The sequence below is a fragment of the Saccopteryx leptura genome, chromosome 2, assembly GCF_036850995.1.
Source record: "Saccopteryx leptura isolate mSacLep1 chromosome 2, mSacLep1_pri_phased_curated, whole genome shotgun sequence".
Classification (NCBI taxonomy): domain Eukaryota; kingdom Metazoa; phylum Chordata; class Mammalia; order Chiroptera; family Emballonuridae; genus Saccopteryx; species Saccopteryx leptura.
Window position 1 is genome coordinate 180,900,861 of NC_089504.1, and position 15,244 is coordinate 180,916,104.

At 40.2% G+C, this 15,244-nt stretch overlaps 1 protein-coding gene across 22 annotated transcripts in view; it reads right to left on the bottom strand.

Moving 5' to 3' along the window:
• The window catches only part of WNK1 (WNK lysine deficient protein kinase 1), a 184,055-nt gene that overhangs the window by 61,179 nt on the left and 107,632 nt on the right, over positions 1–15,244 (bottom strand). The window lies entirely within an intron of this gene.

A 15,244-nucleotide genomic window follows, 5' to 3' on the forward strand; every position in this document is an offset into this window, starting at 1 on the left:
TTAAGAGGTAACAATAAAATACTATCTCCTGTAAGTTGGTAAGCTTGAATCCCCATTAAGACAGTGAGTGCTAAGGCTTCAATTACTTAACAATAGTAGCATAAGATATGGTCTTAGAACAGTGATGGGCAATCTTTTGAGCTTGGTGTGTCAAAATTTGCCAAAAAATCGAACATAACTCGGATGGTGTGTCACTTTGAGAAAAAAACTGTAATTTCGCGATATTTATAGTTTAAATAACAAAAATGTATAATTGTAATATCTAACTGTATTTAATAAACCAAAAACTAATTATTTAACTTACCTGCTTAGTGACTTCTTTGTTCATCTGTCATCGGTTTCTTTTGTTGGTCTTGATATTATTTAACTTGTGTGGGGTGTCGTGAACTAAGATAAGTGAGGGGGGGGATTCTTTAACTAACCTGCCTATTAGTGACTTTTTTGTTGCTGAATTTCATTGGCTAAATCTTCAATTGAAGGCTGGTATTTTGTACACTTCAAGCTCAAGCAAGCGCTACTAACTTCATCTGTCAATCTGTTTCTTTTGTTGGTTTTAATATTATTTAACGCTGAGAATAAGGTCTCACAAAAGTATGTAGAGGGAAAAATTATAAGTAAAGCCATTGCTATATTTTTCAGGGTGCTAAAAGTGTCTGGTAATGGGTTCCAGGCACTCCAAATTTCCTGTTCATAGTGGCATTCTTCTTGATTCTCCAAGAGGCACCTTTCCAGATTCTCAAGCTTTGACCTCAAGTCGACAAACACCTGAGCCCAGATGCTGTCTTGAAATTCTAGCCCTGGTCGGTTGGCTCAGTGGTAGAGCATCAGCCCAGTGTGTGGATGGCCCAGGTTCAATTCCCGGTCAGGGCACATAGGAGAGGTGCCCATCTGCTTCTCCACCCTTCCCCCTCTCCTTCCTCTCTGTCTCTCTCTTCCCCTCCCGCAGCCAAGGCTCCATTGGAGCAAAGTTGGCCCGGCGCTGAGGATGGCTCTATGGCCTCTGCCTCAGGCGCTAGAATGGCTCTGGTTGCAACAGAGCAACGCCCCAGATGGGCAGAGCATAACCCCCTGGTGGGCATGCTGGGTGGATCCTGGTCGGGCACATGCGGGAGTCTGACTGCCTCCCCGTTTACAACTTCAGAAAAATACTTACTAAATAAATAAAATAAATGAAATTCTGCAAGTTGCATCTTATGTAAATTAAGATGGCTGCCGCTATTTCTAATGGCGGGAAATGGCACCCATAGCACAGGCCCTCACCTCTCCCAGCCTCCCCCTCACTTATCTCAGTAATGATGGTCAATTAGAAATCCACAACACCCTAGAACAGTAGATTGGATGATGGTTGCTGTGGTTATGTGGTTGCTGGTAATGGCAATCACAGGGCCCCTAGAGATGCTTCCCATGCGGCATTCCACTGCTCCCTGCTCCACCCGCAGGAAGTGAGGTCAAAGATCCCCTAACGGCCTAACCGGAAGTCCCAGAACTAGAGATGCTCTGTGCTGGAGTTCTGTTGTTTTGGCCTACAGGTATCCGGCACAGAATGTCTACAGACAGCAAATGTTTTATCCTTGGCTACTGCACCTGGCCCTGCAGGAGCCGAGGATGAAACGTCCTTCTCGGCATGCGGCCCCATACTTCTCTGGTATGCGGCCGTGTGTCATTGAAAATGGCTACACGTGTCAGTGCTGACACGCGTATCATAGATTCGCCATCACGGTCTTGAAGCTACTTGGAAATACTTCTACTCTAAAAGATAGAAATGACAATGAATTCTAACAAGCTATTTCAAAGTAACCATTGACTTCTGACAACACAATTCATCACCGCCAAGTAGGTAGTATAGGATGTCAGGTACTGATCAGAAATATAGCAATGTGGTCCAACTTTATCCCTGACTTGAATGTCTGAGCGAGCCCATTTAGGATTATGGTTAGCTAAATGAGAAAACAGGTGACTTGTTCCCTGTCTGCTTCAGAGGTTTATCAGATATAAAGATGTAAAATTTTTATTTATTCATTTTAGAGAGATAGAGAATAAAAGAAGGGGGGAAGGGCAGGAAGCATCAACTTCCAAGCAAGCCTAGGGTTTCAAACCAGCAACCTCAGTGTTTCAGTTTAACATTTTATTCGCAGGCTCGGCAGATATAAGTTATACTCTACTGAGCAAAAAACAAAACCTAAATGAGGTTATTTTTTAGGAAAAAGGTATAAATGTAGACACAAATATCTAGATCTGTAAAGACTGGCCTTTTCTATATATCAAAACTAGAGTTTTCAAAATACACAATAAAAATACCATTCACGTACATATAACAATTTACAGAAAGTCAGTACCATTTCTTTCATTTCCATGTCCAGAACAGAAAACTTAGTCATTCTTGGATGCTTCTTCCCACAATATTTAAGTACTATTAATTGTCTATGAGCTCTTTAACCAAGAAAAATATTTAAAACTGCTGGTAAACAGTTCTGCAACTGATACTCCTACTCTTCCCTTCAACAGCCAAGTATTGCTGGCCAGGCAAAATTTGATTTTTATTGAGTTGTTACCACTCAAAATTGTTACTTCGTTTGCCCTGGCTGGTTGGCTCAGTGGTAGAGCACTGGCCTAGCTTGTGGAAGTCCTGGGTTCAATTCCCGGTCAGGGCATACAGGAGAAGCAACCATCTCCTTCTCTGCCTCCCCATCTCTCTCTCTCTTCTCTTCCCACAGCCATGGCTCAAATGGAGCAAAGTTGACCCCAGGCACTGAAGATGGCTCCATGGCCTTGCCTCAGGCACTAAAACAGCTCGGTTGCTGAGCAACAGAGCAGTAGGCCCAGATGGGCGGAGCATCGCCTGGTAGGGGGCTTACTGAGTGGATCCTGGCCGGGGGCATGCAGGAGTCTGTCTCTGCCTCCCTGCCTCTCACTTTAAAAAGTTGTTACTTCTTTTGTATAACAATTGTGACCATGAAAGTCCAGATGATCTAAACTGTAACCACCTTTTTAAGCTTAGACTAATTTTAGATGGGCCTCACTATTTCCATTCTCTTCATCTCCAATTCGTACTTTACATTTTTCAGCTCAACCATCTGGCTTCATTACTCATCTGTTACTCAACCATTTCCAATCATCTGACATCATTTAACTCATATCACATTGCTCAAAAATGGTTTAACAGTTCACATCTATAAGATGGCCACAGAATCACAAATGTAAAAAGAATCTGAGTGAGAATACCTCCACTTTGTTCAAATAAGACAACTATAGACTAGAAATTAATACCATGTCAAAGTTAAAATTCATTAATTCAGCTTGCATGTATGGAGTGTCTATCTTAGTCTAGTAGGTATCAGACTCCTAGATACACTGCATTATCTTCAGCACCTAGAATAAAATAAATAAAATCTATATTCCAGTGGGTAAGGGCCTAATTAATGGTAAAGTAAAAACTAGAATCCAAAGTCCACAATGAGGCATTCAATGTCCATAATAAAGTGCTTTATAATGTCTTTAATCTGGTGTAAAAAGCTCTCGTAATAATGCCTGACCTGTGGTGGCACAATGGATAAAGCATCAACCTGGAAATGCTGAGGTCGCCGGTTCGAAACCCTGGGCTTGCCTGGTCAAGGCACATATGGGAGTTGATGCTTCCAGCTCCTCCCACCCTTCTCTCTCTCTGTCTTTCCTCTCTCTCTCTCTCTCTCTCTCTCCCTCTCCTCTCTAAAATGAATAAATAAATAAAAAAAAGCTCTCACAATCCAATTTCTACCTACTCCTGTCTACCAGAGGTAAGTCCAAACTGGTTACTTGTTCAATGAATACTTAATGCACATTCTCACCAACAAGAATACTCTTCCTACTCCCCCCTTTTTAAAAAATCAACTGAGTCCTTCACTTCTTTCAATGTACAGGGGATTCTTGGGTTACCACGCTATCGACATACAATGTTTCAAGTTTATGGCACTCACTTACATAAAAACTTAAAAAAAATTGAGATGTGTTTCGGCTTATGTCATTAGTGTTGTATTTACGGACTACGTGGGCAAACCGGTTTGGTTGCATGCGGCAGAAGAATAGACAGTAATGTGGCATATAAACGAGGGAGTTGGACTTTTTCTGTGGCTTACTTGTGTTTTTATGTTCTAGATTATGATCTAACTGTGTTAGGATAGGTAACTGACTTAGGCTAGGGCATGTTTCAACTAACACCAAAATTTGAGTTATGTCACTGACATAGGAATGGAAATGTATTGTAACCCAATGACCCTCTGTATACCTCAAATCATACACAATGAGAAGACTGAAGTATGAATCTTTTGGCATATAAGTTATTTACAAGATATCAGGAAACTCACTACTATTATAATATGCTTAAATATAGAAACTATCTTTTTATACTCTACCAGTTTTCATTCTATAGTCTAATGCTTTGTGAATTATAAATCAACATTCAGTGTGAATAAGTAAAACCAGCTTTTCTGAGAAATTCTGTAATAAGGATTTCACAATTGTGCTTTAGCACCTATAACACTGGGAATGATACCCAGAACTGCTTGGTTTAAGATTAACAGACTGATTAATATTAAGAACCTTTAATCTTAATCAAATCAAAGTAGAGTAATGGAATGACTCTGAAAATCATTCGCAATGTTCCCAAGATACAGCTCATGATATACAATTTTCTTTTACATGTATAATTCAGATTTACAGAATGGAAACAAAATTTATAAAGGAACCATTTCAACCAAATCCAGTGGATTTAGATCTCTGAAACAGCACAAAAATTCCAGCTGCCAAAGAAAAAATACAATGTTTTCCTCAACTTTTCAAACCCTATCTAATCAGGAATCAGCCTCAATTGTTTGGGAGGAAAAAAAAGTGAACTGCAATCTGTTATATAAAAAACTAAAAGGAATTTTGCCCCAACAGTTTTAATTCTGTTTTTCCCAGACAGAATGTTCAAACCTTGCAACCCAAAGGCTAATAGAATCAGTGACAAAGTCAAATTACACAAACAAAATAATTAAAAATCCCCATTATTTCTAAGTTGGTTGTTATGAGCTGGATGCAGCCAGATTCTTATACGAACCATTAGTTTAATGGAATTTTAACATACCTTATGATCCCATTGGAAAACAAGCCTCTTCAAAGACCCTATCAAATCCAGCTAGTTCTATCAGAGAAAATTAGTCTACCTCGTAATTCCCCAAGGCTCATTACTTTCTAATACATGAAAGTGTGTATTTGCTCCAACCTAAAATGAACTACCCTTCATATATCCTTTATTGATGCTATTGTTTACTATAGTTTCTAGTCTTTAACAGCAGACAAAAATTGTGCCAAGTGTGTTATTACTTTTATTTGGATCTTCTTGTTACCAACAGCAGAGATTTTCAACATAACTTAGTTTTCCTCCTCTGAACAGGCATCATGAAACCTTTACATAGGCTCAAACCTGAGATACTAGTCTTATGCCACCCATGCACCCAAAGTTTTGCTTTTCCTTGGGGTATAGGGAAAAAAAGGTTAAAGAGGCAAAAGAAATAATTTCAAGGTTTGTATTCATGTCATGTTAGCAATGCGTGATTTCTGACATTACTACTACTACTACTACTACTACTAGTACTACTACTACTATTTCTCCATTTCCTTGGGCAAAATGCTTAACCTCTGAATCAATTTTTTTATCTGTGAAGGGAAGATATTATCTACTGACTACTTACCTGAATACAAAAGATCAAAATAAGATAGTATATGTAAAGCACTTTGCAAGGTGATTGGCAGTAAGCAAGATTACAAATAACCTTACCAGGTGGTGGCGTACTGGATAGAGAGTTGACCTGGGACGCTGAGGACCCAGGTTTGAAACCCCAAGGTCACTGGCTTGAGCACAGGATCACCAATACTGTGAGTGCAGGGTCACCACCTTGAGCATGGGATCAAAGACATGAACCCAAGGTCACTGGCTTGAGCAAGGGGTCACTGGCTCAGCTGGAGGTCCCAAGTCAAGGCACATGAGAAAGCAATAAACAACTAAGGTATCACAACCATGAGTTGATGTTTCTTATCTCTGCCTTCCTGTCTGTTTATCTCTCCCTCTCTTAAAAAAAAGAAAAAATAGTAAGATTACAAATAAATATAAGTTCACTTGCTCTTATTTTAAATTTGATTCCAGGTTCATTAAGCACATTTTAAAAATTTTATTCATTTTAGATAGGAGAGAGAGTTAGAGAGACAGAGAGAGAGAAGGGGGGAGGAGCAGGAAGCATCAACTCCCATATGTGCCTTGACCAGGCAAGTGCAGGGTTTCGAACCGGCGACCTCAGTGTTCCAGGTCGATGCTTTATCCACTGTGCCACCACAGGTCAGGAATTAAGCACATTTTAATCACTGCAATTTGCTGAATGTCACTGGATAAAAGACTAGAATAAGAGACAACCCATTTAGTAAGCATGTCATTATGATGTTAACAATAAGAATGGCAATACCTAATAAATACTGATTGAGAAGTGCACGTCAGGCATTTAACTATGTTCTACATCCTTAATCCTCATAAACACTTTAAAGCTCTGAGAAGTTAAATAACTTGCCTAAGTCAAGCAGACCCAGCTCTAAAGCATATTTCCTCCACAGGCAACATAAAATTGTGTTTTACTTCTTACAATTCTGTATTCACACATTCATTTCACAAATAATGAAATGCCCACGACTTGCCAGTTTCTAAACACTAAGGAATACAGCAAAGAATAAGTCAAATAAAACCCCAACCCATATAATATGTATTCCAATAAGGGATTTAGATAAATTCAGTAAGGCTGTGATAAAAGACATTAAGAAAAATAAAATCACTAAGGGACAAAAGTAAAATACGTGGACATTTAAGAGTAATAGGGTGGGCACGGATAGCTACCCTGAGCAAGTAATACTTAGAGACTTGAATGAATTGCATGCACACAACAATGATACACACAGCAGTGTATCATTAGTGCCCTATAGAATATGATTATTAAACAATCGTCTACATTTATCCCTTGACATCAGCACTTACACAGACAGTTTTAAATACCCTCAGGTAACAGACTGACATAAATGACATTTAAAAATCCAGTATAGCATTTTGGTGTGAGCAGGGAATCTGGGATCATAACTCTGTTATTTTGTATACATGTTATCTTGGGCTAGCTATCTTGGGCTTCAGATTGTTTATTTATGTGTTGATAATAGCAGTATCACCCCCAGAGTTATTGCAAGAATTAAAATACATAATATATGCAAAGTGTTTTGTGTACTCTCTGGCACAGAGGATATATACTTATTAATATTTACACTGCTATAAGCTGCTATTAGCATGGCAGGGTACTACTGCAGGGTAAGGCTTGTTGCAGTAAGCTACAGAGGAAAAGAGAAACCTGTCCTTGAGAGGCTCCATTCCAGTGGGGAGACCATGTAGTTTATATCAATATAATTATTACTATTTTAATAAAACAGAGGTAGAGTATGGTGGCAACATAGAAGAGGGAACAATACTGGCATGCCTTTCTTCTAAGAATCCTAAAAATACTTCTGGTAAAGTGTGCCAGAGGACTTGAGGACACTGACTCATACCTTCAAACACATTTACCTCAGCATCCCTGTCACAACAAACCAATAAAGCTCTCTATTTAAATACAGATTCACAGAAATACTGTCTTTGATGCTCTCAAAGAGATTAAATCCTCCTACTTCATCATGTCTATAAAATCCACCCACTTTACTGTAATTACTACTTCAATGTTTACTTTCCCTACTGGAAAGTGGAAGGAATAATAAAACATCTGATCTCGTTCACTGTTGCATCCCCAAACTGGCACATAGAAGATAGTTAATTAACAGACGTTGAATAAGTGAATAAACTGTTTTAAGAAATTTTTAAAAACTGAGAATTAGAGCTTATGGTTCAAGCGACTACAGTTCTTTGATCTACAGGCTTCATATGTCATTAGTAAATGTGCAATAGTTAGGAAGACAAATGCTAACAAAAACTTTTTTTTATATTTTTATTTAGTGAGAGGCAAGGAGGCAAAGAGACAGACTCCCGCATATGCCCTAACCAGGATTCACCTGGCAAGCCCACTAGGGGGCAATGCTGTGCCATTCTGGGTCCACTGCTCCGTTGCTCAGCAACTGAGCTATTTCAGTGCCTGAGGTGAGTTCATGGAGCCATCCTTCAGACTCAGGCCAAATTGCTTAAATCATTTGAGCCATGGCTGTGAGAGGGGGAGAGAGAGAAAAAGAGAGAGAGAGAGAGAGAGAGAAAAGAGAAGAGGGAGGGGTGGAGAAGCAAATGGTCATTTCTCCTGTGTGCCCTGACTGGGAATGGAACCCAGGACTTCCACACGACCAGCCTACACTCTACCACTGAGCCAACCAGCCAGGGCTATAAAAACCTTTAAAAAATTAGTTAAAATACATCTAAATAAGAGTTAAAGGAAAGTATAATATTTCAAGACATATTTCAACACAGAATCATTACTATTGTTTATATAATTAAATAAATCATTGTATAATCTATGCATTTATTTAAATCCTCCACTTATCTCATAAACCAAAACAGGAGAAAACTTAGGAAATTTAAAGAAGGTGCCTGATTGGTGGTGGTGCAGTGAATAGAGCGTCTACCTGGGATGCTGAGGTCCCAGGTTTGAAACTCCAAGGTCGCCAACTTGAACACAGTCACCAGCTTGAGCACAGGGTTGCCTGCTTGTGTGTGGGATCATAGACATGTCCCAAGGTCACTGGCTCAGCTGGAGCCCCCCTGGTCCAGGCACATATGAGAAACAATCAGGAACAACTAAGGTGCTGCAACTATGAGTTGATGCTTTTCATTTTCCTTCCTGTCTCTCTCTTGCTAAAAAAAGAAAAAAAAAACAAAACCCCAAATTTAAAAAGGACACAGTCCTTTTTATTCTTCATTGAAAGCCAGAAATAGCCTGACCAGGTGGTGGCGCAGTGGATAGAGCGTCGGACTGGGATGCAGAGGACCCAGGTTCGAGACCCCAAGGTTGCCAGCTTGAGCGTGGGCTCATCTGGTTTGAGCAAAAGCTCATCAGCTTGAACCCAAGGTCGCTGGCTTGAGCAAGGGGTCACTCGGTCTGCTGAAGGCCCGCAGTCAAGGCACATATGAGAAAGCAATCAATGAACAGCTAAGGTGTCGCAACGAAAAACTAATCATTGATGCTTCTCATCTCTCTCCATTCCTGTCTGTCTGTTCCTAACTATCCCTCTCTCTGACTCTGTCTCTGTAAAAAAACAAAAACAAACTATCACTACAATGTCAATCATATTACAAAATAACATGGATCAAATTAACATGTCGTACATCTTATACCGACTCAGTGTAAAAAAATAAAACAGTGGGGGAAAAAAAGGCCAGAAATGGAAGTTGGTAAACTCAAGACAGCATTACTCAGATAAGAAATAAAACTGACAGTACAAAGTAATGGACTGTAGATAACAGAGAACTAAATTTTCACAGCTGAGAGGAAAATAAAGCACAAGTGTATCCCTACAGTATATTTAGAAACTAAGGATTGTAATGCAGTTCCACTGACTGAACTCCTCAAGCTTTTTATTCTCTTTTATACTTTGATATATGTTGATTTTAAAAAAAGCAATTCCCGAATAAGAAAGAAAAATAATGCAATTAAGCAGGTTTAAATTTCTCTTAGCCAATTTGGGTACTTAGTAAAAAGGTTCCTTGAACAATGGGATAATTTATTATACTATTTACCCTACTTTTAATGTATTTAACGAAAAATAAGTTCCAAAGAATTGAAAGGGACCTCAGCTTACACTTTTCAAACTTTAATGTGTACATGAATCATCTTTGGATCTTGTAAAATAAAGGTTTAATTCAATCCGTCTGGGATGGGGCCAGAATTTTATATTTTTAACATGTACCCTAAGGATGCAGATTCTGCAGGTCTGAGGACTGCACTTTGCATAGCAAAGATCTAAGTACTAGTGATTTTCAAATGTGTGGTATCAAGACCCTTCAAGGTTCCCAATATCCTTTTAGAGGGCCTTCGAGGTACTTCCTTTTCCAAGGACATATCTGTGTGAGGCCAATTTTCTTCACATATTTCAACCAAAACAATCTATTGCTACAGATTGAATAGAGAGGCGGGTGTTAAAATCTGGTTATCTTCTTTATGACCAGACATTTAAGAGATATATAAAAAATGTAAAAATGCCATTCTTTTCATTAGAATTTTAAAATAAGTTTTGGGGAAAAAATTTTGCAAAATGTCATTAATGTCAACATGTATTAGGCTTATGTTATTTCCTAATTAGAAAATTATTTATAAAATTCCATATTATTTTTTAATATGGTTAAGTAAATATAAAATAAGTAAATGAGTTCATTGGGGTCATTAATAATTTTAAGAGTATTAAGGGGGTGAGATACAAAAGAATTTGAGAGCCACTGAGCTAAATCATTAAAGTCTAGTAACTGCTATATTGATCCCTTCTCAAAAGGTCTCAAATGGACAGAACTCAAATCTCTACAGTTGCAATGTCTTAAAATTATCTTGCCAACCTCTTTTACTTTAAACTTTGTTACTTTTTGAAGTATAGTTGATGTAATAATATAAGCTACAATTTGAAATGTATATTTTTTATATTCTGATACATACACACACTCATAAATACATAACCTCAGTAAAGAAAATGATATCCATTATTCCAACTTTTTTCTTTTGCAAAGTTCTTTTTTTTTCTTTTTTTTGTATTTTTCTGAAGCTGGAAACGGGGAGAGACAGTCAGGACAGACTCCCGCATGCGCCCAACCGGGATCCACCCGGCACGCCCACCAGAGGCCACGCTCTGCCCACCAGGGGGCGATGCTCTGCTCCTGGGGGGGGGGGGGCGTCGCTCTGCGACCAGAGCCACTCTAGCGCCTGGGGCAGAGGCCAAGGAGCCATCCCCAGCGCCCAGGCTATCTTTGCTCCAATGGAGCCTTGGCTGCGGGAGGGGAAGAGAGAGACAGAGAGGAAGGGGGGGGGGGGGGTAGAGAAGCAAATGGGCGTTTCTCCTATGTGCCCTGGCAGGGAATCGAACCCGGGTCCCCCGCATGCCAGGCCGATGCTCTACCGCTGAGCCAACCGGCCAGGGCTCTTTTGCACAGTTCTTTATGTTCAATTACAAATTTCCTGTCCTTATTCAGTCTCCTCTAAGTTAAGAAAAACAATTGCTGAGCACCCCTTCTTCCGATTATGCATATAAGCTCCTTCCTTCAAAAAATTAGTTCTAAAAATTAAAAATACTGGTCTTAATCAGAAGAGACTGATGACATCAGGAATTGTCTTGAAACATTTTAGAAACTAACATGAAATTATGATTTCATTTTTTCCTGTGAAATTTCAAAAACCAAATTAAGAATAATTATAGGGTAAAAACAATTCAATAAAACAAAACACAGATTTAGCCCTTTAATGCAAAGAGTTACTTAAACCGGTTTAGAAATTACAACTTCGAGAATTAAGAATTGGTGTAAGAGCATGTGAACAGATAACATTTTTTCAAATGCTCTCTACTCCTGAAATTTTGACTCTATTAAAATTATTGTTTTTTGCCCTATTTGTAGCAAATACTTCTCCTATTTAATAAAATGTATTGCTTATATGTGTTCTCAGTTTCTACCTGCTACTATTCAATTTCATTTTTGTAGGATAATTTAAAAAATATTTCAAAAGTTCCATTTTTCTTTTGCAGGGCAAATTCAACTCTCCTAAACTTACATAATGTCTAAATGGCAATATTTTAGGATTCCATTCATTGAAATATTTATTCTTCAAAATATTGCTAAGTTCCTACAATGTACCATATGTTATGAACACAGTATGTGTAAACAAAGATTTAATAAAATAGGTTCTTGCCCTGGTTGTTTGGCTCAGTGGTAGAGCGTCGGCCTGGCGTGCAGAAGTCCCGGGTTTGATTCCTGGCCAGGGCACACAGGAGAAGCGCCCATCTGCTTCTCCACCCCTCCCCTTCTCCTTCCTCTCTGTCTCTCTCTTCCCCTCCGGCAGCTGAGGCTCCATTGGAGCAAAGATGGCCCGGGCACTGGGGATGGCTCCTTGGCCTCTGCCCCAGGTGCTAGAGTGGCTCTGGTCGCAACAGAGCGATGCCCCGGAGGGGCAGAGCATCGCCCCCTGGTGGGCGTGCCGGGTGGATCCCGGTCGGGCGCATGCGGGAGTCTGTCTGACTGTCTCTCCCCGTTTCCAGCTTCAGAAAAATACAAAAAAAAAAAAAAATAATAAAAAAATAAATAATAATAATAATAAAATAGGTTCTAGGATAATAGCCTTCAAGACACTTGTTGTATTTCATCCTTCCTGTTCCCAATTCCTCTCCAGAGGTGAAGGCTCATACAATCTAACAATGAGAAAAGAAGGAAGAAACTATGGAATTAATGAGAAATAAAACCTGTTGAACATAATTATGGTATATCCATACAATGAAATAGTATTCATCCATAAAAAGGAATGAAGTACTGATTCATGTTATAACACGGATAAACTTTGAAGACACTAAGTCAAAGTATAACATAAAAACAAACAAAGCATAATACAAGAGGACATATATTGCATAATTCATTTGTATAAAATGTCTACAATAGGCTAATTAAATCTATGGAGACAAAAGTAGATTGTAAGTAGCCAAGGACTGGGTGGAAGGGGGAAATGGGGAATGAATGGTAATGGACATAGGGTTTTTTCTTGGGGGGTGATGGAAAGTTCTGGCATTAGTGGTAATAGCTGCCAATATACTATTGTAGATATACTAAAAACTACTGGATCGAACACCTTAAAATGATCTAAATGATGAATTTTATCTAAAAACAAAACATTGAAAACCTGACAACAGGGTAAATTAATCCTTTACTAAGAACATTGAGTTATATTGGTCTTTCCAGGTTCTATTAAACTAACACTGAAGACTTCTTTCATTTGAGAAGGTGATTTTCTTCTTAACTGAGCTGGAGTGTGCATTTGCAAATAAAGATGCATTTGTTTATTAAACACTGTCTCAACTGCTTTTTCTTTTTTTTTTTCTGAAGCTGGAAACGGGGAGAGAGTCAGACTCCCGCATGTGCCCGACCGGGATCCACCCCGCACGCCCACCAGGGGGCAACGCTCTGCCCACCAGGGGGCGATGCTCTGCCCCTCCGGGGCGTCGCTCTGTTGTGACCAGAGCCACTCTAGCGCCTGGGGCAGAGGCCAAGGAGCCATCCCCAGCGCCCGGGGCCATCTTTGCTCCAATGGAGCCTCAGCTGCTGGAGGGGAAGAGAGAGACAGAGAGGAAGGAGAGGGGGAGGGGTGGAGAAGTAGATGGGTGCCTCTCCTGTGTGCCCTGGCCGGAAATCGAACCCGGGACCCCCGCACGCCAGGCCGACGCTCTACCACTGAGCCAACCGGCCAGGACCTCAACTGCTTTTTCTTAAAAATTAACTTATTACTTTTATCAAATAATTTCTTATATAATTTTTTTTTTTTACAGGGACAGAGAGAGGGATAGATAGGGACAGACAGACAGGAACGGAAAGAGATGAGAAGCATCAATCATCAGTTTTTCGTTGCGACACCTTAGTTGTTCATTGATTGCTTTCTCATATGTGCCTTGACCACCGGCCTTCAGCAGACCGAGTAACCCCTTGCTTGAGCCAGCGACCTTGGGTCCAAGCTGGTGAGCTGGCCTCGGGGTCTCAAACCTGGGTCCTCTGCATCCCAGTCCGACGCTCTATCCACTGCGCCACTGCCTGGTCAGGCTCTTATATAATTTTTTATCTAATATTATGGTGGTGCTGTGCCTGATAGTCCGAAGCATACTGCTTTTAGCCCTGGGCCTCTGGTAAGCAACTTTTTAATCACTAGTGTTTAATCATCTTTTTTACCTACTCATCTTATACTGTCATTTTTAACCAGTTAATCATATTTGCTGGGATAAATTTTAAATAATTGGTTCTACCATATTATTTAACTTGATGTCTTTAAACAGTAATTACTTTTTAAAGATTTTATTTATTGATTTTATGGGGGGGGGGTAGAAAGGATGAGAAATAGTTGCTTCACTCTACCTGTTCATTGGTTGCTTATCTATGTGCCTCGACCAGGCAAGCCCAGGGTGTTTTTTTTGTGTGTGACAGAGACAGAGAGAAAGAGACAGAGAGAGGGACAGATAGGGACAGACAGCAAGAGAGAGAGATGAGAAGCATCAATTATTTGTTGCGGAACGTTAGTTGTTTATTGATTGCTTTCTCATATGAGCCTTAACCACGGGGCGTTGGGGGGGGGGGGGTGGCTACAGCAGACCAAGCGACCCTTTGCTCAAACCAGTGACCTTGGGTTCAAGCCTGTGAGCTGTGCTCAAACCAGATGAGCCTGTGCTCAAGCTGGTGACCTCAGGGTTTCAAACCTGGGTCCTCTGCATTCTAGTCCAATGCTCCATTCACTGTGCCCCTGCCTAAAAGTCCAGGGTTTGAACCAGCAACCTCAGTGTTCCAGGTTGGTGCTCTACCCACTGTGCCATCACAGGCCAGTCCAGTAGAGTTACTTTTATACTTCATTTTATATAAAGAAATCTAAAGTTCCATGATCTCCTGCAACATTTCAAGTCCCAAACTTTGTTTGGAGAAATGATCAGGGCCCTGACCAGTTGGCTCAGTGGTAGAGCTCTGGCCTACGTGTGGATGTCCCGGGTTCGATTCCCATTCAGGGCACACAGGAGAAGCAACCATCTGCTTCTCTATCCTGCCAACTCTCCCTTCTCTCTCTCTCTCTCTCTCTCTCTCTCTCTCCCCCTCCTGCAGCCATGGCTGTATTAGTTCAAGCAAATTGGCCCGGGCACTGAGGATAGCTTCATGGCCTTGCCTCAGGTACTAAAATAAAATAGTTCAGTTGCTGAGCAATGGAGCAACGGCCCAAGAAGGGCAGAGCATCACACAGTAGGGGTCTTACTGGGTGAATCCTGATTCGAGCACATATGGGAGGTCTGTCTCAGCCTCCCTGCCTCTCAATTAAAAAAAAAAAAGAGACAGAAATGATCAGGAAGCAAATTCATAAGATTAATCAAAGACACTTATCACTAAATAATAGAGACAGCCTAATCAGTGCCTAGTCAGTATCTATAACAGCAGCCAACACAACAAAAGAGCGGTTGTCTGTTGGTACATAATGAAATCTATCCCAGTTTCAAACTGGAAGTACTGCAGGAGCAACAA